This window comes from Panthera pardus, unplaced genomic scaffold, assembly GCF_024362965.1.
Source record: "Panthera pardus isolate Hobbes unplaced genomic scaffold, ASM2436296v1 HiC_scaffold_24, whole genome shotgun sequence".
Lineage (NCBI taxonomy): Eukaryota > Metazoa > Chordata > Mammalia > Carnivora > Felidae > Panthera > Panthera pardus.
The window spans coordinates 46737902-46760051 of record NW_026526810.1 but is presented as its reverse complement, the minus strand read 5'-3'; the positions used below and the strand labels follow the sequence as shown (position 1 = coordinate 46760051).

General features: G+C 36.8%; 1 long non-coding RNA gene across 1 annotated transcript in view; it reads left to right on the top strand.

The window, feature by feature from the left end:
• The first annotated feature begins 7671 nt into the window (after positions 1 to 7671).
• LOC109263006 (uncharacterized) overlaps positions 7672 to 22150 on the top strand; it is a 41891-nt gene continuing 27412 nt past the window's right edge. The window contains exon 1 of the long non-coding RNA XR_002078044.2: positions 7672 to 7767. This is a non-coding gene — a long non-coding RNA (uncharacterized LOC109263006). The remainder of the gene's footprint in view (positions 7768 to 22150) is intronic.

The following is a 22150-nucleotide window of genomic DNA, read 5'->3' as shown; positions in this document are numbered from 1 at the left end:
CTGATTTTGGCCGACAGTCCCATGTTATGAGGTTTTATACCCCTCTTGTGTCATTAGTTGTTTTGTTTTCTATTCTTAGAGGCCTTGCCAATAACAGCATTGCCCTGAGATATAGGTACAGTGTTGCTTTTCCATCTGTGAAAGGAGGAACCAGAGCAAGTCTCAACAGCTCCTGTCAAGAAAGAGATTAGAGTAACTGGGAGAGCTCAGATCAACTATTCCATCCCACTCCTACGGACTCATTTGGGAAGGGTGGGAATAATAGCAGCTTTTTATAATGTTTGAATGACTATGAAAACTCATTTTAAGCTTGTATGTGGAATATAAGGACAGGTTTGCCTTCCAGACAAATGTTCCTCTTAGAGCCTGGGAAAACGTATGCAAAGCAATTTCAAAGACAATGCTGTCCAATGATTTTTCCCCCCTTGCTTTGTCACTTTTTTCTTCTTTCAGTTAAAAATTGGTGCATTGGCTTCCTTTCTCAGAAAATAAACAATTCTTCCTGCCATACTTACCCCTTGGCAGGAGACAGAGTTGATATAGACACATGCAGCTGAAGCAAAAATTTTTTTTGACTATACTTAATTTCCATGTTTTGATCTAAGTTAAAGAGTGGGAAAATTAGGAGGTTGTTCTCTTCACTTTTTATGTTACTTTTTTTTTTCCTGTGTTCATGTCATTCGACATTAATAATCAAGATCTCAGATACATGCTTGGAGTTTCTTTCCACTCACTAATTCACTATTCCCTGACCTCAGGGACTGTGTTCTACATCTCATCATGGACAAGAGTGTTCTTTTGCTAATTAATACTCATCATGTGTATGCAATATTATGAAACCCAAGCCTTTCATAGAATGTAGAATCGTTATGGAATGCACAAACAGTATTTATTGGAACCCATACCAACAATTCAGTGGGAGGGGTATTGGGGTAGAATTCTGGTTTAAGGCTAAAGGAGGGGCTAGGTCCCAGCAACAGGTACATAATCTTCACCTCTCCTCTGGCCCACCTCAGTCAGCATGTTATCTCAACTGCCAAGACCCCCAGTGATGATTACTCCTCACCCTCCAATGGAGAAGAATTGAATGAAAATTAGCTTAAGGATCTCTTCCTCTCTATCTGTTATAGAGTTACTAGAGTTTGTTAACTGCCCAGAGTCTGTTGCTGTCAGTCTTTTGGCTAAAGTTGTCTCCACACTTTGATTTATCCCTCCGCCACTCGTCTCCTGCCACACCTCTATCTTCTATCATATTTTGAAAGGCTCATCCCTGGCCCCAGTCACTGGCAGGCCATTTTCATATTGAACATGGTTTTCATTTCCTTATTTATTTTTGTTTGTAAGCTGGTAACCATACAAGTTTCCTCCTAGGGCTGCAACATGAAATGCAAAAATAAGCCATTTAGTCTGCTCCTTAGCATTATGGACAATTTCTGAGCACCAGCTAGGTGGAACCAGGAGTTGGCAATAGGCACCCAACCCAAACCTGATAGGCCTAGTAAGAGAAACTGAAGGAAGAGATGTCTTTATAAAAGATAAGAGTCATTTGATTGGCTGTACCAGTGCCTAACAGATTCTATATCAAATATATTCCTTCTACTGGTCTCAAACATTGACACATTATACTGATTAGCAAAAGGAAATAAGTAAGCTCATATGCTGGAACGTGGTAGAGGATAGAGGAAGAATATGGACTGTGGGATCTGTAAGACCTCAGTTTGGAGGTGTGGACATCTCCATCATTATTATCTCTATCTGTGATCTGAGCAAGCTCCTTAACCTTTCTAAATTTCAGTTTCTTTACAATAAAATGGGAATTATAATAGAAACCTCCTTTCCAGTCCTCATCTTTTCTGTGTAAAATGGGAACTATAGTAGTTCCTACACTGAAAAGCATACAAGTTCTTCCCTTTAGTAAATATTAGCTATTGCCTTTATTTTTGTTTTGATTTTTTAAAAGTAAGAAAGAAAGATATCACAAGCCCAAGCTAGAGCCCTAAGGCAAAGATTGCTTTGATCAAAGACAAAACAATCATATTTCACTAAAGGGTTTATTTCAAAATATCTGTCAGATATTAGCAAAAGTAAAATCCAAATACTCAGTGACTGAAAAAAAAATAACCCAAGATATCCAGTGATTTTTTTTCTTAGTGACAGGCCTATGAGAAATTGCTTTTTCTTTAAACATTTTAAAAACTTAAAGTCTTCTACAGTGAGCATATGGTACTTTTATATAGTCAGAAAAAATCATTACCTTTTTTAATAGATATACACAATTATCAGATGATAGTGCATGGACTTCGCCTCTCTCCTCAATGTCTCAGATTTACTTGAATATCCTCAAGGTGCTCTTTGCTGGATTCTTTGGTTAAAGATGGTGCCTAAGACTGGAGGGTTGATAAAGTGTGAATGTATGGTTATATATATATATATATATATATATATATATATATATATGTGCATGAATGGATGACTACATGTTATATTAGCCTGATTTCAATTTTTTGCTCTATTTCATCTTTGCAACATTAAAATAAAACACCAAAACATAAAAATAACCCACTTTCAAAAATTATCAGACATTACTAGTCCTTTTTGCTTCAGATACTTTGTTTATATAGATAAAATAGAATATTTTAAACAAAATTCAAGTTCCCTTTGTTTCTCTCTCCAGGTTCCATCTCCTTATCTGTTCTCTCTAGGGGGGCATTATTATGACTTTGTAGGGTGCCATTTCAGTGCATATTTTTGTATTTTAATTGCATGTATATGCTTTATGAACAGTAGATAGTATTGTTTTACATGCTTTGTAGTGTAGTGTTTACAGATTCTTTTATATTGTATCTATCATTTTGTAGCTTTCTTATTTTAACTCAAATTATATTTTCTAGATCAGTGCTCTCCAACAAAAATATAATATGAGCTATATATGTAGTTTAAATTTTTCTCATGGCAATATCAATTAAAAAGCAAGAAGAAACAGATAAAAATTAAATTTAGTATATATTTAGTTAACCCAATATATACAAAATATTATTATTCTAACATATATCTTTAGCCACTTTTCAAGTGCTCAGTGGCTTTATGTAGCTAGTGATTGCCACATTGGAGAGCAAAATTCTAGATCTACATAATATTGATACATACTCACTGAATTGTTGTAGAGTATCTCACTAAATATATATGTGGTATATATATCAATATGTATATCAATATACATGTATACATATATACATATATGTGTATAATATATGTATGTATATTGATATATATATAGGTATATGCACACATACCACAATTGATTTACTTATTCACTTACTGATGGACAGTTAGGTTTTTCCCTACTGCAAATAATGTTCACTGAACATTTGCTTCTGTGTAACCTGCTGCATATGTATGAGTTTGTCTTAGTGAACACCATGGGTGGAATTTCCAGTTCATAGGAGTGAACATTATTTAATTGTAGGACTGTTGCCAAATTGCTGCCCATAGTGGTTGTACTAGTTCACATTCTTAATATTCTTAACAAGCTGAGAATGCTTTATTCCTACATATTCACTATAGTCTACCAGAATGGAATCCCACCCCTACATCTGAAGTGGGAGACCTTGGCACACTATTTTACCTCTGTTTATCTGTGAAATGAGGCTAATAAAAATAGTAACTACATCACTGTTGTTAGTGTTAGATGAGTTAATACATGAAAAGAAAGCACTTAGAACAATGCCTGGAAAATGGTAATTCCTCAATAAATGTAAGTTACTGTTATTTTGTCATCATCTAATTTTTTGTTCAAACTATTCCATATAGTAAGCAGGACAGTGTTATTACTACCAAGATAAGAGGTTGGATAAGACACAATCCAGGTCTGGAATTCATTAAATGATGTTAAATGTCATAGCTATAAAGAGATAATTTCATCCAAGTTTTGGAGAAGAAAAAATTTGGATTTCCTGGGATTTTAACTGACAACTAGTGTCTCCAAATTGATTGGAGTATTAGAGACTAGAACTAAGTATTCTTACTCTCAGATATTACTAGTTGTGTAAATCCTTCCCTTTCTCAAGAAACATTGGAGTAAACATAAATTAGGTCAGGATCTAATGCCAAAGTTCATGGGAAATACCATAGATGTATAATCTCCTTTAATTAGAGCGAGGATTTATAATACTTTCTTTGTATATCCTTGTATTCAATTAGAATTTCGTTTCTGCCTGCCACCACTGCTACCACCAGCATCACTAATACCACCATCTACCCTCTTTGCCATTGAAATCAGACCTACTTCAACTGGGATAGATGATGCTGAATAATTATCAAGTGTGTCTTCATAAGGCTGAGTGAGTAAATTAGAGCCTCGTGCTTAGAAAAAATACCAAAGCCTAGACAAGTAGGAAGGATACTAGCATTGGGAAAGCTTCTCTTTTCTGCCTTAAATTCTACTGAAATTTCTCCTTCTTTTCCATTCATTGTGTGTGTGTGTGTGTGTGTGTGTGTGTGTGTGTGTGTGTGTGTACACATACACACGCATACATATTTTTTTTCCCTTAAGTTTTTGGACATATTTACTATGGCTGCTTTAAAGTCCTTGTGTGCAGTTCCCATCACCTGGATCCTCTCAGGGTAGGTTTCTATTTAATGCTTTTTTTTTCTTGAGTATCTTTTATGATTTCTTTGTACATCCAATGATTTTTGAATGGCAGTGGGACATTATGAATTATACAGTGTAGGGTCTCTAGATTCTGTTATGTTCTTTGAAGAGTAATTCTTATTTTAGAAGGAATTAATTTGGATGAACTCAAACTCCCAACTCTGTATTCCTTGTAGGAACAGTAAATGAGCTCTCCATACAGTTCGTTCAGCTTTCAGCTGCTGTTATTTTTCAAGACCCCCTGGGCGTTCTTGAGACCATGTAAAACAGTCATCCAAGGTTTTAGGCAGATTTTATGTATGTTTGGGGCTCTCCTCTTGTGCAGCTCCCTCCCTTCCAGGATTATCCCTCTAACTTTCTGCTCTGCTTGCCCCAGACTGTGTTTGATACCTCAAACCAGTAATATGGTGGCTTTCGCTAGAAAGAGCCTGCAAACCTTCAGATCTCATTCATGGAAATTTTTCTTTCAAGGATTCTTCTAGTTTTGATTTTGGTCACTTTCCAATTTAATAATTAAAATATATATATATATATTGTCCAGATTTTATAATTACCATCTGAAGGAAAGCTAGTCCAACCAAAATTCTCCACTATTTCTGAAGGTACAACACCCTGGCAAGTGTCTGTTAACCTAAAATAGCTCCACCTTCCCTGCAGCTATTTAGTCACTGAAGAAATCAGATATGAGTTGAAGATGGATGAAATCATTTGTAGCATTCTCTGTTCTTCTGAAAATGTCTGAATTCTTACCTTAATAGAAACTTTAAAATGAAAAGATTACTTCATGAGTGGTACTTTATATTTCCTATTATTTGGTAAAAGGAGCATGATATTTTGTTGTTTAACTTTTAATAATATTAAGACTACTCTACCTAGTTGGAAGTTTTCAAGAAACCTAGGCAGAAATCAAGATCTCAAGGGGGTGTTGAAAGCATAACATCTCTCAGTGAGATGAATCATTGCGTGCTCAGGTGTGGAGCCACAGGAAAGAAAACAAACTTTGATTTGACATATTATTTTCTGCATTGCTTCTGAGAAACCTGCAAACTCAGGTCAGATGAGAAGAGAAATACAATGATCCAAGAACTGAGAAAAAGTCTGACAAAGACCCCAGAGAACCCTTATAGAAGGATTGTTAGTCAAATTGTGGAGTACTGAGAGTCACTGGAGTTTCATAATGGAAAGGGCCTCATAAAGCCACAGAGTTCAGTGTCAGGAGCTTCTTGCAGGACATGGTTTTATACTCCTGTGTTGCCTGTTCTTCCTTCACTAGTAGGATGATATTGATAACCTCAAAGGTCCCATACAGCTCTAATAGTCTCTGATTTTATAATCACCATCCCCTCCCAACTTTATACTGATAGGGAACTGGGGTCACATCTTACGTTCGTGGCAGAACTAGAATACAGCATGAATTTACTCTCTTCCACCCAGTATTACTTCCATAAGAAAAGGGGCTAAAATTTATTTGGTGTAGTGAGCATTTTATATATCACATATAATTTAATCTTTACTATAACCTACTATAAGGTAGGTACTATTACTATCCCAATTTTTAAAATGATGAAATTAAGACAGAGAAAACTAAGCAGTTTAACAGATATGCCTAAAAAGCATATCTCAATCCTTTTATTTTTCTCACCAGCACTATCACTATCATAGTCCCAACCTAGGCCAGCTCTCACCTAGATTCTTGTAATATAACTTCTCTACTTGTTGTCCTACTCACCCACCCACCCCCAGTCCATTCTCTCTACAGCAGCCAGAGTAATCTTTCAAAAATGTAAATCAAATTGTGCCACACTTCTGCTCAAACTCTCCAATGGTTTTTTATTGCATTTAGAATAAAATGTAGATTCCTTATCATGGCCTTTGAGGCCCTTTGGAACCAAGCTTTTATCTGTCCTTCTGATCTTACCTCCTGCCACACTGCCCTGGAGGATGCTACTAAGATTCCTGTCTTTACATTCCCCAAACATGCTGCTCTTTCTGGGCTCCAGCCCTTCACATTGCCCACCTCCTCCTCCCCCGCCTATTTATATCTCATCATTTGACTTTCAGCTAGAATATAACATGCCCAGAGACATCCTCCCTGCCCATATAAGCTAAAGAATAAAGTGCTTCCTCCTCAAACCCCATCCCTGGTGATCAATCTGTTCCAGTCTGCCATTTTATTATCCTAAACAATCTTCACTATCTGAAATTACGTTATTATTTACATGTTTATTTTCTTGTATTCTCCAATAGAATATATGTTCCATATGTTTGTCTAGGTTTCCTAAGAAGCAAACACCAAGATTATATTAAGTATGCAAGGATTTTTAGTATGAGAAATGCCAGAGAGAGAAAATGGGGAGGGAACACAAGTTTGAGAGAGCCATCAGAACTTGATGAAAGCCTGACCCTGACTGAAGGAAATAAGGCAGAATGGGAAGAAACTAGACCACTGTGTAGTATAAGGATGTTCAGCAAGACCATCATTGAGTTCTCAAGTCATAATCAACCATTTTATGAGTACCATGTGTCCCAGAAATGTACTTGTCTTAGTACATTGCCTGTCACAGTCAGTCACTAGGGGGAAAACAGCCTATGGGAAATGTGGTCTTGTACAAATGGTACAGTGGATTTCAGAGGACAGAATCTGAGGCCATTGTGCTACTGTAGCTGGAGACCTTCGAGGCATATTCTCATGCCTGACACACTCTATAAGAGCAAGGGCTGTGTTTTCCCCCTCCATTACCAGAGATTTCCACAATGTCTGATGCACAGACGATGCTCAAGACATACTTGGACAATGCCCATTTCTTCACAGGATTATTTCTTTTTTGGGTGTTGAGTTTGATAAGTTCTTTATAGATTTTGGATACTAACCCTTTATCTGATATGTTGTTTGCAAATATCTTCTCCCATTCTGTCAGTTGCCTTTTAGTTTTGCTGATTGTTTCCTTCGCTGTGCAAAAGCTTTTAATTTTGATGAGGTCCCAATAGTTCATTTTTGCTTTTGTTTCCCTTGCCTCCAGAGACGTGTTGTGTAAGAAACTGCTGTGGCCAAGATCAAAGAGGTTTTTGCTTGCCTTCTCCTTGAGGATTTTGATGGCTTCCTGTCTTACATTTAGGTCTTTCATCCATTTTGAGTTTATTTTTGTGTATGGTGTAAGGAAGGGGTCCTGGTTCATTCTTCTGCATGTCACTGTCCAGTTTTTCCAGTACCACTTGCTGAAGAGACTGTCTTTATTCCATTGGATATTCTTTCCTGCTTTGTCAAAGGTTAGTGGCCATACATTTGTGGGTCCATTTCTGGGTTCTCTATTCTGTTTCATTGATCTGAGTGTCTGTTTTTGTGCCAAGGACATACTTGAACAATGAATGAATGAATAAACAAAAGAATGCACAACCTTGCCCAAGATCACATAGGTGGGAGAATAGAATTTGGGAACCTGTTTTCCCAGTCCTAGATAATTAGTGTTACTACTGCTTTTTGACTATGCCCACTACATTCTACTGTCTCTAAGACCTTAAACCAGAAAAAAATAAAATCAACTATATCCCTTGACCAGACCTCTGAAGTATATTTATATCGCTTCTGCAATGTATTGTCCAAGTATTCTACTTTAACACATTTTTTTTTCTTGGACCTGACAAAGAGAAAAGTTTATCACCACTGTGCAGAAGTATTGTTAACTGCCCTCCCTGCCACCAAACATATTAGATATACAAAGTGTAATTTTTTTTTCTTCTTCAAGAAAAGCTACAAAGACCAGAGAGAAAATAGAAGCCAATGCTCTTTCAGAGAGATTAAGAGTGGGCATCAACCCTATACTCTCAGCAAATGTCATATAAGGAAAAGCAATGCATTCATGTTACCACTGTTTAATACAGTAATCAATTAAGTCTGGGAAACTCAAAGACATTGTTGAGTTTTATCACAAAGGACAAACATCTAACTTGACCATCTTACAAAAATGCTCAAAAACAGAAGAGACATCTTAAAACAAGCTTCAATGCATGCAAGGCAGGCAAAATAATAGAAACCACATAAAATTATTTTTAAATGTTATACTTTGAAGCTGATAGCTCGAGATCAAAGACAGTGGTGAATTGCTTATCTAAAATATCTTCTTCTCAGAAATTTGGATGGCAAAAATAAACAACTTTGCTCTAGGCTTTAATACTAGTTGTCCGTAGACAGAGTCCAATGTAGTGAGCAAGTAAATAAATACTGGTGCTGCATAAGAAGATGTTACAGTGACTTGTGTGATGCAAAAGAGCTAATTTTCTGTAAATAAACCTTTGTTTTGAAACCCTGGATATTTCATCCTACATAGTGACTTGGAACCCAGAGAAAGGAATACCTTTATGATTAGCCTGGGATCTTTGGATTGTTTTGACTCAAACAAAAGGGATTGGAGACAGGTGAGAAGAAATGAAATAGGGGGAGATGGTTAGTCACAAAAGAAGAGGTAGAATTTGCCATTGTGGGTCACCATGATTTGCATAGGTGAAAATTAGGCAAGTGGGAGAGGATTTAATATGATGTAAGAGGGGAAGAGAACAACAGCTTGATGATGGTGGAAGGTTCTAGTGGTGGCAAGGGTGAAAATGTTAATTTTGTCTAATGCTATTGTTTCTAATCTTAATTTATATGCAAATTCCCTGTGTTCCACCTCAGACTTACTAAATAAGAATCTCTAGGAATGGGTGCTGAGGAACCACCCCGCCCCTTTTTTTAAGACCAAAAATTAATTTGCATGGTCATTCAAGTCTGGCTGACTGGCTCAATTTGAATTATAGGTCTCCAGGTGTTAGGAAATTAATGTCAGCAAACGTCACTACCGGTATAGATACAGGCAATATACACTTTTGTTTGCCCAGCTGAAACCAGCAAGAATACCCTTGAGCAGACTGCTTTCAGTCCTTTAAGATGTCTCTCTGAGTTTAGACAGTGTTGCATTCCTATCTCCCTTATGTGGTAGAAAGGAAAGAGGCTGGAGTCAGACTGGAGATACCACACAGGCGTGATAAAGATGAATACAGATGATTGCCAAGCCAAAGAAAATGAAAATGAACATTTTTAACAGTTCATTGAAATGTAATTGACTTACAAACAAGGGCATATATAGAAAGTGTACAGTTCTTTGAGTTTTGATATAAGTATCTATCTTTAAAATCATCCGCACAATCAATATAATGATCTTATCTGTTGCTTTCCAAATTTTACTTGAAATCCCATTCTTCCATCTTTCCCTGTTTCCCTTTCTTGCCCCTAGATGACAATAAATCTTCTATCAGTTTAGTTTTAATTGTCTAGAATTTTTGTTGTTGGAATCACTGAATATTCTCTCTTCTGTCTGGTGTCTTTCACTAAGCATAATTAATTTTATATTAATCTATATTCTTATTATATCAATAGTTTATTTCTTTTGTTTGCTAAGTCATATTCTATTGTATGGATATACCAGTTTATTCACCAGATGAGGAACATTTGGTTGGTTCCCAGTTTTTGACTATAACAAATAAAGCTGTTATACACATTTATGATAGGTCTTTACTATGGACATGTTCTCATTTTTGTAGGGTAAATACCTAGGACTAGAATAGCTGGATTATACGTTAGGTGTATGTATTTCTTTTTAAGAAACTATCAAACTGTGTTCCAGAATGGTTATACCATTTTACACTCCTTCAAGCAGTGTATGAGAGTACCATTTCCTCCACAAGCCAAATAACACTTGATCTAATGTGTTATCAATTTTTATAAATAACTGGATTTCATTTGCTAAAATTTTGTTCAGGATTATTGCATCTATGCTCAGGAAGGCTATTGGTCTATAATTTTCTTATGTTTGCATGGCTTTGGTATCAGGATAATACCGGACTCATAGAATGGATTGGGAAATAATTTCCCCATCAATTCAATTTTTTATAAGACATTGTGTAGATTTTGTAATATTTCTCCATTAAATGCTTAGCAGATTGATCAGCAAAGTCATCTGGGCCTGGTATTTTCTTTGTCAGAACATTTTTTAAACTAAAAATTGAATTTCTTTAATAAATATAAATCTATTTAGGTTATTGGTTTCTTCTTGAGTAAACTTTGATAATTTGTGCCTTTCAAGGAACTTGTCAAGAGTAACTTTGAAAGTCAGAGTGAAGCAATGCATTAGAAAGTCTGAGAGAAAGTTATTTTCTATTGGCCAAATAATTAGGCATGAGTTAGACTAAAGATATTTTAGGTGTGCAAGCTCTCATTCTCCAGAAGCTGCTGAAGGATATGCTCCCCCACAGTAAGAGGTTGAATCAAAAGGGAAGAAGACACGAACCAGGAAACAGGCTGTCTGGCATAAAAAATGGTAGAGTGATGGTTATACCTACAGAAAACCAGTCCAAAATAGAGCAAAAGAACTCTACGATGGAGACCTCAAAAAATTATTTAGTTCATCAATTATAAATAAATAAACATGCTTTTGATTATGTGAAAAGTAGAATTGAAATAAATTTTTTCTATTATTATATTTGGGGAAAATTAGTAATAGGTACCTAGAAAACTAAGCAAATAAAAGAGTGAGGCAGGAAGGAAGAAAAACAAAATTTGTATAGAAAGAAATTATCATATATGCCTAATAGTGAATAATATTTATATAAATATAATAATATAACATTGAATACTCAATTAAAAATAGTGATTAAATTGATAATGTCAATTATTAAATTGATAGATTAGGATAAAGGGAAGTGGGATAGAAAAGAGAAATAGGGAGACAAGAAAATTCTTATCTTCTATAACATGAAGTCAACAGATAATTTTTAAAGTAGATAAATAAAAAAATAAACATCGTATTTATAAATATGAAGATAAATTACAGAAGAGAAAGCTAAGAAACAGTACTTACTGGGGCATAGGTAGGTACATAGCTTGGGACTAATTTTTTTTCTTTTATAAGCCTTATAATACTATTTCACTTCTTAAACTATGTACGTTTATTATTTTGATAAAAATAAAATTAATTTTAAATCAACTAAAATTATCACTACATTCTGCTATAATGTTGACAGGAAACTTACTAATGGACCTTCCTTATTATAATACCTACTAATAATAATTTACATTATTTATAGAATAAAGATCTCAAGCTTCTTAGCTATTGCTATTGCAGGGTAACAAATCACACTTAAACATAGTGGCTTAAAATAATAAGCATTTCTCATGAGTTTACAGGTCAGCTGGGTGCTTCTTATCTTATTAGGGCCCATTCATATGGTTCAAGTAGGCAGCTCTCCTAATTATAGACAATATTCTCTCACATGTGTGGAAATTGCTGGTTCTTGGCTAGACTAGGATGGCTCTGGCTGGGACAACTGGGCTCTCTTTCACGTGGTCTCTCATCCTCCAGCCTAGTAGCTGGACTTGTTTATGTGGCAACTGGCCAGGGTTCCAGGAGAGTGAAAAGGGGTGCAAGGTCTGTCAAGCCCTAGGCTCAAAATTGGCACATGATTACTTCTGCTATTTCATTGGTCAGTGCAGTTATAAGGCCAGCCCAGATTTAAGGGGTAGGGAAATAGATTTTATTTCTTGATGAGAAGGGCTACAAAGTCATGTTGCAAATGGTATGAATATGGGGAGGAACAGAAAATTATGACCGTTTTTGCACACAGTCTCCCTCAGTATTGACGTTCCCACTTTCCTTCTTACATGGGTTTCCAAAATCTATATACATTGTCTTAGTTCAGGCTGCTTTAACAAAAAACATCATAGATTGGGTAGCTTAAATAACAAACATGTGTTTCTCCTAGTTCTAGAGTCATGTAAATCCAAAATCAAGGCTCTAGCAGGTCTAATGTGTGGTGAGGATCTACTTTCTGGCTTGTAGACAGTGGCCTTTTCAGTGTATCCTCACATGGCCAAGAGAGATCATCTCTCATGCCTCTCCTAAGGGCAGTAATCCCATTCATGAGAATTCCACCTTCATGAACTAATTACCTTTCAAAGGCCACACTTCCAAACACCATCATATTAGGGATTAGGGCTTCAGCATATAAATTTTGGAGGAACACAAACATTCATTCTGTAGCATACATATAGGCCTCTATGTTGTTGCCTCACCCAGAGGGCTTTTCCATACCTTGTGTAAAGTATTAAAAATCTTCCCACCCACTCAGATTCTAGATCAAGTCTGTTTCCCCCTTTTAAGCCTTTCCTCGCCTCTCTAAGCCTTTTGTGACCTTCTCTATTGTCAATATCACTCATTTGTCAATCACATTTATCATAGAGCTATCTTAGCCCTCAACTGGACCATACTTTCCTTGACAATAGGAATTGTATTTGCAATATTTTTAAAATACTGCCTGTTACTTGGAAGACTATCCTTAACGATTTACTGGAAGGGTGGATGGATGGATTGATGGACAGATGGACAATCAGGCTGCCTCCTATGACTTGGGAAAAACTACTGCCTATATACTATTAGATGAGAAGATAATTGGATAAGCCTCATATTCTATAAAACCATGCTTCCAGAGTATGTAAGTTGAGCAATTCCCTGGAATACAAGGGGAAAAGAGAAAGAAAGAAAAAAGAAAAGTAAGATACTCTTTCTTTTCACCCCCACAAAAGCACAAAGCACACTAATGTAGGGTCACTGAACCTCCTCCTGGACTAAAATTACAAAGGCTGCTCCAGCCTCTCCTGCTGAGTGCACTACTTATCTCTATTATGTTGGAAAATGCTCTTCTCCTGCCTGGGCTCCACTCTTGGCCATGTGGAAAGGGGGAGGAATGGAGGCATAGTGAGAGTCTTTCTTCTCTTTCTCATGCTTCTTTCCTGATGCATTAGTATCTTGGCCCAAGGCACTTTGGACAATCTCACAAGAACTAGAGACTAGGCGTCCAACATTTTTTTATTGATTATTATGAGAAGTTGAGTGCCAGTCTGCGGGGAAATTGGCCCTCCTGCCGACTGCTGGCTTCCCTTCAGGACAGAGAGAACCTATTACCATGTCTCCTAAGCTCTTCTGCCAATCTGCTGTTGTTGAAACCTCCTCTTTTGCCCATCTGTATTTGATCTGCAATATATTTTGTTGCTTGTTTCCTGGTAAAATATTTTAAAGCTTAGGTATTTGTTTTTTAGTGGCTCTTATATGCGTTCCATTAATTCTTCATCTAAAGGTACCATCTTTTCTCTTACTTTAACTCATGGAATTTGCTGCTGGATTGTGCTGTCACCACTAAAGATTCTGACAATCTTTCTTTTCCAATTTAAATGCAGGCTGTCAGCTGCTGAATGGATTTAAGATTCTTTTGACTAGTAATAAGACTGTCCAAATCAACCCCACTCCATGAAATTAGGATTCTCCACAGTGCTGAGCTGGCACCATCTCAGGCCTTTTTTTTTTTCCTTCTATTGCCCCAGAGTTTAAAAGAGACATTGCAGTTTAGTTTAACCCTACATTTTGAGGTACCTAAAACTAGCTGTAAAAAATCTGATAAAGATTAAAATGTTTTCAAAGTTTAAAATGGTCTATGTGTCTCATAAATATTACTTAATTTCCAAGTTGAGACATCTCATTATTTTGACAGTTAAGCATCAGTTGATATAAGTAGAAAATAAAAAAAAAAAGAAGAGAGGAGGTGGGTAGTGTTTGAATTGTGTGGGCTATTTGTATTGCCCGTGATGAAGATGCGTATAAAACAAAACATAATTAGTAGAAACTAGAAGGGAGACTAATAGCCAGGATGCTATTAATCTTTATCTCCTCTTTCAGATTCTGGGTAAGAAAACTACATAGGTGGTCCATGTGGCCCTGGGCACCTCCAGGCATTCTTTTCTTTTTTTTTTTTTTTAATTTTTTTTAACGTTTATTTATTTATTTATTTATTTATTTATTTATTTATTTTATTTTATTTATTTTTTTTTTGAGACAGGGAGAGACAGAGCATGAACAGGGGAGGGTCAGAGAGAGGGAGACACAGAATCTGAAACAGGCTCCAGGCTCTGAGCTGTCAGCACAGAGCCCGACGCGGGGCTCGAACTCACGGACTGTGAGATCATGACCTGAGGCGAAGTCGGCTGCTTAACCGACTGAGCCACTCAGGTGCCCCCAGGCATTCTTTTCTTAAAGAAGATCCTGGTGTTTGAGACCATGTACACATATGACCTTCTCATTGAATATTGCACAATACCATCTAGTAAACTCCCTGTAATTCCTCAGTGTTTTATTGGTTTCTTCACATTCTCCCCTTTGCATCTCTCTCACTAACCCTGTAGTCACTTAGCAAAGAATCCCTCAGAGTTATATGTCTGTTTTCTAGTTAGATGGAAAAAAAAATTTTAACTATCCCAACCAGAGAGGAATATTCTATAAAGATAATGAAGCTTCATCTCAAGATTTCTCACTTACATGTCCTTTTCCAAGGCTCTATACTTAATTTCATATTCATATTATTTTTCTCAAAAGCACTCTTGTAAATCATTTAAGATTCAGGTTCCACAAAGCCCATATATGCCCCTGGTGTCTTCTCACTCCTGGATTCTGTCTTGCCTATTAATCCATTTAAAATCAAAATACAATAAAAGAAGCACCAAAATTGCTTTCTCTTTGAATTTCTCCATCAAACAGACAATTCATCAAAGCTTTCTTTTGAAAGGTATCTTTTTCTTCCTGAGTTCTTCCCATATTTGCACATCATCATGTTTTTTTATCAACTGAAAAAATTCTAGCTTTAAACTAAAAACTTTTGGCTTCTCCCTATCAGTTGATTATCTTCAAGGTAGAGAATTAAGTCAAACTGGGAGACAGCTCTTAGCTTTCCATCATGACTCAGGACATCTCCAGTCTCCAAATGGAAAAATGCAAGGAGGGGTCCTTTAAGATGTATGCCTTGGTAAAATGATAAAAAAAAATTTTTTTTAATTAAAAAAAGAAGATATATGCCTTTGTACCTCCCAACGGACTAGAGACTTTTCTGCAATGTATTATTTCCTTTTCCTTTCCTTAGAACTGGGGTTTCATAGTCTTTGGGAATGGAAATGAGGTCATGATCCCAGGGTCAGTCTCTCTGTCCAGTAGAAAAGGCCCTAAGTCCATAGTTTTGTGATGACTTGTGATGTTTATTCACTGGGTGAGTCTTCACACACCTGAATAAGTGATACCAGGCAAGGAAACAAGAATACTGGGGACAGGGAGTCATGACCCATTACTACTAACTACCTATACTGAGTTTGACAATCAGATAGGCCTGATCCCAGAGTTGAGTCTGAAACCCACTGAGTAAGGTGCTCTAGGGATGGGGAAGAGAAGCAAGTGAAAGAGGCAAATCCTTAGAGCTGTGTGTGTCCTCCTTCCTCTGAGAGCCCATGTCCTCTCTTTAGCTAGAAAAATTTGTAAAGTGCAACTCCCGTCTTAGAGCTTTTATTTGGCCTTCTGCTTTTCATGCCTAGTTTTATTTTAGGAAATTTGGTTACAACCACCCAAGAATCAGTTAGGAACACAGGTCAAGCAGCCCTGGGATTGCTTCTGTCATGCATTTCGGCCTTGGGTTAACCTCATTAAGCTTCAGTTTCTTTATGGATAGAATGGGGCTAGGATTAATGTGTTCATTAGAAATTAAACAAAATGTCAGTAGAGTCCTAAGCAAATAATAAATGTTCAGTAAATATTAGCTATTGTTATTGTCGTGATTATTTTCCAAGAGTCTCCTAAACAAAGTGAATCATTAGGTATTTGATAGGTAAGAGCCAAATGATATAATACCAAAGATGATAGAAAGACATGCCTATTGCCCACTCACCCAATTCTTTTCCTAGACCCACTGGGATCCCTGAGATAGGGGCAGACTGGAGCGGGGGGGAAGAAACAGATGGGAAGAGAGGGAAACATAGAGAACAATAAGTGTGTTAAAAGAATATGAATCCTCAAGGGCTAGAATTGCTGATGACCATCAGATTCTTAATGTATACTGAGAACCTTCCTCTAATTCCGGAGAGGTTTCTTCCTCCAGATGTGTTTGATGAATCTCAAAGTCTGGGGGGAGCACCAGAGAAAACTGTAGTCTAAAGAACAAGTTCTTCCTATTGGCAGAAGAGTTCTGGTTAAACTGGTCAAGTCAGATAAAATACATATACTTACTCAAGCTAACAGGTTTATGACATTTTAAAAGTAGAGATTATTAGTCTGTTTCATAATGGAAAATTATGAAGCTGTTTTAATAAACAGTGTCAATTCAATACAAGTGTCACAAACTCTTATGGCTAGAGAGCAATTTAAAGACCGTTTGGTTCATTCCTATTGTTTGTCAGATGATGTAACTCAGGTTCAGAAAGGCCAAATGACTTGCTCATGGTCATGTTGCAATTTTAACCAGATAGCCAAAATAAAATCAGCGAGGACAGACAAAAAATTGGCTTGGCTTTTAACTTTTTGTTAACTCAGACTTGATCAGTTACATTGGTTTAGAAATGTAGATACAGATTAAGAAGTGCCTGTAAGTAAATGGAAAGAAAATAAAAAGACTTGGCCTATATTTATACTGCTTTTTCTTCTCTAAAGGATAATGTTTATAAAGACTTGTTATTGTCAAGCCATAAACTTTGAGAAGGTGGTTTTACTTTTTACTCCTCAGTTTTTCTTTAAATATGGAAAGGTAACATGATAGGATACAGATTATTAATGTCCAGATGTCCCCTCCACCCCTGTCTGTCAAAGAGTAGCTCACCCCTCCCACCCTACCTCCAATCAGCTTCTAAAAAAAAAAAGGAATCTTTCCTCCAGGAGAGTAGTAAATATGGAGAAAAAAGTTTTTTGAGTGTAAGTAGAGAGGAAGAAAAGGGAGAAAAATTCTTAGTGATGTTAAAAACAAAATTCAACTGAGTAAATTTGAAGATCTAACTGGCTTTATTTAATGACCCATGAATAAGGCAACATTCCATCTAGCAAGTAGAAAGGAGCTCCAAAGAGCTACAGAAAGGGAAAGACTTTAAAAGGCAGGAAAGGAAGTCATAAACAAACAAAAATTTCAGGTAAGATCACCTTCCTTTTGGGGACTAAAGGGTCTTATTAGGTGTATTACCCTACCTGTGCTAAGAAATTCCAGACTGGTGAAGATTACATTCCTGGGGAAGGTTGAAACTGCAGTTAGGTTAGATATTGAGCCTTGATCTCTGGCCTAGCATCAGAGACTTCCTTTTGGGCCTGTGATTTTCTTTTTAACAGTGGTTTGAGGTAGAAGAGGACAAATTTTATCAGGGAGTTGGAGTAGTATGTTTTAAATTATGTATTTCAATCTCCTCTAATATTTCTAACTACTTTTTGTTCTTAAACTGTGCTTGTTCCAAAGAGCACTGCTATAAAACTAAACCTCCCTAGAAGCCCTTCTGCAGGTTTATGAGGTTATAAACAGTGGTTTACTGAAGCCAACTTGCATTTGCTCAAAAGAACAAATTCAGCGCATTTCTTCCCAATTGCATTTAGTGGCCTCACATTGGTAGTGAAATTCGCCAGAGTAGGAGTATTTATGTGAAGCCCCTCCCTAAGGAATGTGGTGAAATCCTCAAGACAAGGAAAGGCAACCTGGCTTATGTGCATGTATGTGACATTCCTCATGACTGTAACATAGACCGCCCAATCAGACTGTATGTCTGTATGTTACCATGTATGGGAGACAAAAAAGTAGAAATTGTTTAAAAGGCTACACCCCGCTGCACTCAGGGCTCAGTTTTTCAGTTACAAACTCACTGAGCCTGTGCTAGTACATCGAATAAAGTTGCTCCCTGGACAAAGAAAGCCTTGGTGTTCCATCTCTCTGTGAGATAATCCTGCTATATATACACCACAGAAACTGACAAACATCACAAATCAGTGATGTAGAAAATGTTGGGGTTTGGACCTGAGGGCCAAGAAAGAATTCTTGAGATGTCTTTGGTGCAAAAAGGTGGTTTTATTAAAGTACGGGAACAGGACTGGTGGGCAGAAAGAGCTGCATTGAGGTTATGAGGGATGACTTATCATATACTTTCCAGTTGGAAGAGAGTTAGGGATAGTGTAAGTCTCTAAGGAATTTTGGAAGCAAGGTTTCCAGGACCTTGAGAGGGCTAGCTATTGTTCAGAAAATGTCATTTATTACTGTCTAATAAAACCTTAGTCATGAGACCCTTCAGATGTATATCAGTGGGCCATCTGCTTGGAAGATAATTGCCAGCCTGTATCATGGAGGGTAGAGATAAATTTTCCAAAGGAATCTTTATATGTTAAAGGAGACTTACAGGATCCTGGAGACTGGGATGATGTTAAGCTAAGATTGCCTTTTGCCCTTAGCAAAGTATCAACATCAAGGCAGTTGAATTCCTAGAGGGTCACTCTGCCTGTCTCAAGGACTTGTTCATGGTCTGTATGTAGCTGAGAAATTTAATTTTTTTTCTTTTGCCTTCATTTCCCACATTATCAGGACTTGTTTTTCTCCCCCTAGAGAGCCAGTTTACCAGCACACTACTGGACAAAAAACACAATGATAAAAGAATCCTCCTCCCAATTCTCATGTTTGGATTTGGGTGTTTTTTTGTTTTTTTTGAACCATGAAAACTGTGTTCTCCCTTGGACCCTCCATTTAAAAAAAGTGCTTCTAAAAATAAATAGCATTGGGAACTGGAAGATAAGCAATGGAAAACTAACCTCTCAGTTCTGTCAAGTAATAACTCTAGTGTCATTTGTTTTAGTTAACTCATTGTGTTAGAATGTGTCACTAACAAAACAGAAAAGTCACTGTATGCATCCCGACAGTCCCATTTTCTTTTTTCCAAGAGAAAAACCCTTTTTCCAAGATGACAGTCCACACATTAGAACACAGGCAGCTGTTTGTTTCAGGAACACTTGTACAAAGGAATTCCAGGAGGAGAGGTTGAGGGAATGTCTGTAGTTCCATTCAAACCCACCCCCCACCATTAAGATAATAATATGAGCTATAAAAATAGATGTATAGTATCTCTTAGCATATGAAAGCACTTTTTTTATCTCTTAAATATTTAAATTTATTGTTAACATTATAACATTCTCCTAGGAACCTTGGCACCTGTAAAATATTTTCTTAAGGATTCTTATCCCCTATCTTTCATAAATAATTCTGAAAATAATAAAGTAATGTACCCTCTAACTGGAAAGAAAATATAAGACAAAAATCTGCACCCAACTTCAGTTAACTCCAGGTTAAGAACCCTACCCAAAGATCGATAAAGCCCCTATTCTCTAGGCATTTGCAATCTCCTTGGAGGAACTTTTTTGGTAACTTCTATTCTGAAACTCCCTTAAAAATCCATAACACTTTTTGTTCTTGATCTTAGTAGTCACATCTATCTCCTCTTGGGTTAAATTCAATTTATAAGAAAAAAAGCTAAAGGCCATTTGGCACCAAAGTTGATAAAGTGGGCAAGGAATTTGGATATTACCTTTTTTGGTAAAAAAAAAAAAAAAAAAAAAAAAAAAAAAAAAAAAGAAGCAGAGAAAACTAATAGTACACTTTCTCTTTCTGACTCATAAACTTGCTCTGTAGGCAACTCCAAAAGAGGATTTCTGGAAAAGATCTGGGCAATTGTAACATCATCAAACTAAGTGGGGATATTCTTCTCATTCATATAACAAACAGTTAAGGGGCAGTTGATAAGGGAAATTGCTCATTTGGATGCATAAATTCTTAATTCCCACTACTTTAGTTGAAAGAAATCAGTCTTATTACCATATATCCTATTTCTTATAATTAACATGCATCATATTTTCATCATGTAGCTGGTACTTGTTATGCTTTGTGAGATATACATATATTGCTCTTATCTTTAATTTATAAATGAGAAAACAGAGGCTTAGAATGGTTAAGTAACTGGCAGCCTAGAATTTGAAACATGATTCTTCTTCTCAATCCTGTGCTCTTAAAAACCATTGAGAGTGCTTCCTCCTGTCCACACATGAAAATCATATACCAGCTTCCATCACTAAACAAAAAAGCCTACAGAATGAAGCAGATGAGAATTGAAAAAGGAGTTCAGAAGAAGTAACCACCTGGGTGGGCTGTGATATAAGAGAACTGTGTGGATGAGGCAAAACTTTGGCTCAACAGGATAGGACAGAGGAGAGGAGTGGTTGCAGGCAGCAGTACTAGCAAGGGGAAAGGTTTGAAGGTAGAAACAGCAAGGTTCTTTTGCTAAGGGAGAGCTCAAAGAGACAGAACAGAACAGGCAGAATGGCAGCAGGGAAGACAAGTGAATGCAAGTGATGGTGGCAGCTAAGAGAGACAGGGCAGTGATTACTAGATAAACAAAAAGCAGCCATGTTGCCACCTAAACTCAGAGGGGGAAACCAAGAATAGCATCTAATACAGAAGTTCTCACTTCAAAGTTTTCAGGGAACTTAAAAAAAAAATCTCAGTCCCAGGACCACAATATACCACCCCCTCAATGTAATCTGGATTTCTGGGGGTGGAGTCCAGGCCTGAGTTTGTTTGGTTCATTTTGGTTTAAGCTCCCCAAGGATGAAAGCCACTGGTCTAGTACTTTTGGTTAAAGTGGATGAAAGAGAGAAGGAATGGAGTTTGAGTATGGAATAATGAATTTGCAATCTGAGAAGCAGGCCAAGAACAGGGGACACAGGCAGAAAGGCAGGAGGACACAAGTGTGGGCTGGTGCCAAGAGAACATGGGTAAGCAACAGGTTCTTGGGTTCAAACCAACTCTGCTTACTCCAAACAGAGAGAGAACCACATCCAGATGCAGAGGGAGTACAGAGGTTTGATTACAAGTAGACACTCTACCACTCCTTAACTATGGGTACATAGGCAAGTTACATGACCTCTGCGAGCTTCAGTGCTCTCATTTATAAAATGGGAATGAATGTTAATCGTATCTCTCCATCAATAACATACATGCACACTAGGCATAGGAAAAAAGATTATAAGCTGACAGTTTTCTAGGAGATGTCGATTCTAAAACAGGTTGAAAACTGAAGTGAAAAGTGCACATTCCTGAGAAGGAGGAGATGGCAATAGAAAAGTAGATTGGTGCCAGGTGGTAGGAGAGCTCACTTGCTTTTTTGTAGTAATAAGGGGGAAAGAGAAGCACAACATTTTTGGAAAGCAATGTGGAAAAATATATCACAAGCCAGAAAGATGTTTATACCATCTTATCCAGTAATCCCACTCTTGGAATTTATCCTAGCGAAATAAATCAACAGAAGAAAAAGGAGCTACAGTGTATAAAGATCTATAATATAAAAGAATGGAAACAACCTAAACTGCCAAATATAGGTCAATGACTAAATAAATTGTTACAGGTCAGCTCAGTGGAATATTAACTTTGGGATTCAGGAACCTTGTCTGATTCATCTTTAAATTTTTAAAAGTTCATCCTTAATTATACAAAGAATACCTAAAAACATTTAAAAATAGAGGAAAAGCTAAAGTCCCCTTGACCAATCTTAGTTTCCTATCTAAACATGGCTACTGTTAACAGTTGGGTGTGAACTCTCCC